The following is a 4,213-nucleotide window of genomic DNA, read 5'->3' on the forward strand; positions in this document are numbered from 1 at the left end:
GAAAACCCCTAGGGTCGAGAAGAAGGGAAGTTTTGCTGGGGAACGCCCGAGGGAGGGCTCCATTGATTCAGCAACTTGGCCTGCGCGGGGCGGGGCGGGGCGGGGCGAGGTGGGGGTTGGGTAGGCCTAAGAGGGGAGAGTCAGGGTTTGTTGCACAAATGGGCATTTCCCCTCCCGGGGTGTTTCCGCGGTTGTCTGGCAAGCTCAGTTCAGGTGAGGACCCTGAGAACCCTACCGGAGTTCAACCTGGGAAGGTTGGAGAAGACTTGAACGGAACCTGGAACTAAGAGTTGGTAGCTCCTGCCTGAGTGCAGGACTCTCGGCCAATTGCGGGGAACCACCAGCAGAAGACTTGGCGTTCACTTAGCTCTTGATCTTGGGGTTGCTCATAGGAGCCTCTTACTATTGTATCAAGTGGCAGTCATCAAATGGAAAGGTAGATATTGTGCTATGGGATTCTGAAAAGAGAGGGTCTGTTAGGTTGTATTTCTGAAAAGAAGAACAAAGTTAACTACTTAGGACAAATAAAAAAAAAAAAAAAAACCCAGCTGTATTAAAGGTTCTCAACGACTTCCTCTCCTTTGTTACTCATTATTTCCTGAGGAATGTTCTTAAAAAAAAAAAAAAAAAAACAACAACTTGTAATTCTTTAGTGCTCTCATTAACACAGCTCAAAGACACTATTATTTTGGAAAAGGAGATATATCTCCGCAGATGGTTTTGCATGATTGCTACAGAAAGTAAGTCTGTGCAATGACATCATTAATGAGGTTTTGTCTAGAAGCAGTTAATCAACTGCACCAGTGCAGGTTTTAGTATTTGCATACTCCATGAAGCTTAGCACCTTGCTACTACTACTTGTCTTCCACCTCAGCTGGACTCATCTTTTTAAGCACTCTACTCTGGAAGCATCCTTGCCTGGCCCACTCTTCATCCTTCAGGCTTCCTCTTAGTGGACATTTTCTTTTGGAAGCCTGTTCAGGCTCCCAAATCTGGAAATCTGGGTTAGGTCTCACTCCTGAATGCACTCACCCTGTGTTTTGCATTTGTTGCTGCACTTGTCACTCAGCCTAGTATTGATTCACTTGTCTCTGCCTCACCTTGGGGTGGATTGTTCGGCCATCTGAAGAGGACTCTGGCTGTGCAGGTCTTGTTCAGTCTGGACCTATAACTGATGCAAAGAAGTGAGTGGAGGAAGGGAGGATGGACTATGGGGACCCTCTAGGTCATCTTTGCAGCTTTTCTGTAAATATTATACTATTCTAAAAATTTCATTTGAATTGTAAAATGTCAAGAAAAGGGGGAAGGAAAGAAAAGGGAAGAGAAAAAGAGAAAGGGAGGACAACTGGCAAAATCAACATCTCCTGAGTGTGAGTTCTGAGTCAGCAACTTTCAAAATTGATTTACCCTTGAAAAAATTATAGCCAAAAAAAGTTTAAGCAACACTGGCAAAACTGGTTAGTTAATAAATAGCAGAGTGAGGGAATTGATCTTAGATGTTCTTGCTCCCAGGGCCTAGCTTTTTCTGCCACCACTCATCACCTCCCACCTATGCATCTAATTACGATCAAGTTCAAAGAAATTGGTAGAGGTGCTTTGTAGGAAGGAATGTATCTCATGGAAAATGATTTTAGAAAATTCTGGGTTATTTAATTAATTACTTTTTTAAACTTAAATTTAACTATTTGTGTGTATTAGTTCTACAAATCAATGGGTTTCATTGTGACATTTCCATACACAGATCTAAAGAGCTTTGTATCCATTTTCCCTACAACTCTCAATTAACTTCATGGTGAAGAGGAATCCATATCAAGAGGTGAAAGCTGGTGCTGTCATCAGAGTCTTGGATGGGTATATATTGTCCTGAAATTGAAACCTGTACTACCCACAGTTACTAACTCAATAAATTCTGTTTTTACCTTAGCCAAATTCTTACAACTTAAAAGGATCCTGATGTATCATCAGAGTTTATTATCAGTAATAACAAATCCTTTATTTCCAAAATCAGTTGCTCCAAATTATTATTCTGGGGCTTCAAACCAGTTAAAGATAACTGCCTATACAACCCTATGGAGACAGCTGGATATAGGGATATTACTTTTACCAAAGAATTTTTCTGTCACTAGAGGGCATCAGAGCCCACATTTGCCAAATGATAAACTGAATTTTCTATCAACTAATAAAAAGGGAAATACTGGGGACTGATAAAGCAAATTATACTACATGCTTTTGAAATTATGTCAAAATATACCTAATGTTATGTATAAATAAAAAGAAACAATAAAAATATATTTAGCTTCTTGGAAAGGAAAAAGAGGAGAGAGCGCCTTATTTAATAGGTAATCTGTGATCCCGGTCATATAGACATTTTTATCTCCCAGAGAATATATCATTTCTTATAGGGTTAAAGGAATAATATATGCAAAACATCTATCATAATAAATACTAGTTGCTACTTTCACATTGCTTTGCCTAATAAGATGCAAATATTTACAGGGCAAACTGCTAATTTGGGTCACAGTGCAGAAGGAAATAAAGACAAATTAAATGGCTCATAACCTCCTTTCCTGAAATGACTCCTATATGAGCATGTTCTTGTGCCAGAAGGGACTGCATAGCCCTTGGACAAATGCCTTGGTGTCCAGCTGACCAGGGCTGGGGGTCCTCTACCGAGATGTGGAGGACACTGTTAAATCTCCCAATTTCTCCCACCACAAAGATTGGTGGTATGCTAACCAACCACTTGGCAATGACCTGGAAAATACAACGCACTAAAGGATGTTTAGACTGTAGCACCTGGGCTGCAAATAGCATTTGGGTCAGCAAATGCTGTTTTGCAGGCCCTGGTTTCATATTCTCAGGGTGCCCCTCCCCTACCATTTCTGCGTATAGGGTGCTCTAAAAAGCAGAGATACTCCATGACTCCATACATAAGAAGAGTACCCACGCCAGGAGTTCAAAACTGACACAGTTTTCAATAACTGCTGCTCTGGAGCAGACAAAGATTGGGCCGCATCTTCATTAACCCCAGGCATCCTCTTGCCATTTTTGTGGTCCACTTGTATATAATAAATATATGTTTAAGCAGTATGTATTTTTAAAATCACTTTGTTTCTTCAGTCATTTTATTTTTAAAATAAAATATTACACTATCACCATAAGTGGAAAAATCAACATTCCTTGCCAAAAATAGAAGGTACCCATAAAAATAAATAGACATCTACTGAAATAAAATATTTGCCTGCATGCCACTAAAAATTATTTCCCAATACCATTGGCGAGGGTTTTATCGTTCTGGAACAGCTAACATAAGAGGTGGTAATGCCTTCTCTCTGTTTCAGCTCTCCTCTCTACCCCCATATGACCACCAGAGAAAAGACTAGCAAATCTGGGCTACAGATTATCCCTAGGAGACTACACAGTAGATGATGTTAAAGCAAAACAGATTTCAGAGCAGTAAGTGGCTTGTCTCTTGAATCCCATTTAGTGCTGCTGGCACTACCAGGACAGTTTTTCTCTATTAGAAAAGGCCAAGGGACAGCTGATAGGAGACAATGGTTAAGTAAGAGGGAAAAACCACAGTAAATCCTGCAGAGCTGGAGAGAGATAGTAGAGTGAGAGGTCAGAGAAGAGAGAATAGGGGAGTTGAGGACTGATTGAGTACACAAAGTACTTGGTTGCTCTTGGAAGGGAGAGGTTGATGATTTTCCACCCAAGGCAGCATCAGCCAGTTAATAGACTGGCTACCCAGTCCAACTGGGAAAGGGGAGAGAGAAGATGGAGAGCTTGGTTTGGATAGAGTATTTGTGCACCTGCTCAGAGAGACATTTTCCTTTCCCTGAAAACACCTAACATTAGCAACTTGCAAGGGAGAGACACCGGGGATTTAAATCCTAGTTCTGTTACCTCATAAGCTATGCAAGACTGTGCATGATACATAAGCTCTCTCAGCCTCAGTTTTCTCACTTGGCAAACATAGGCAGGCTTTTCAATAATAATGATTTGCATGGGACTTGATTTTGAATTTCATAATTTTATTTTAGTGTTGTAATTTGCAAATTGCTCTCTTAAGACCATGTGGATCACCAACACCTTTTATAGTGACAATTATGCAGGCCCTGCCCATCTTTACCAACATGAGTGCCCTCAGGCTTACCTACACTGCTTTACCTCTTTGCTAGCTAGGAAAATATCCTCTGAGCTTCTCCACAAA

This window comes from Urocitellus parryii, chromosome 5 (genome assembly GCF_045843805.1).
Source record: "Urocitellus parryii isolate mUroPar1 chromosome 5, mUroPar1.hap1, whole genome shotgun sequence".
NCBI lineage: Eukaryota > Metazoa > Chordata > Mammalia > Rodentia > Sciuridae > Urocitellus > Urocitellus parryii.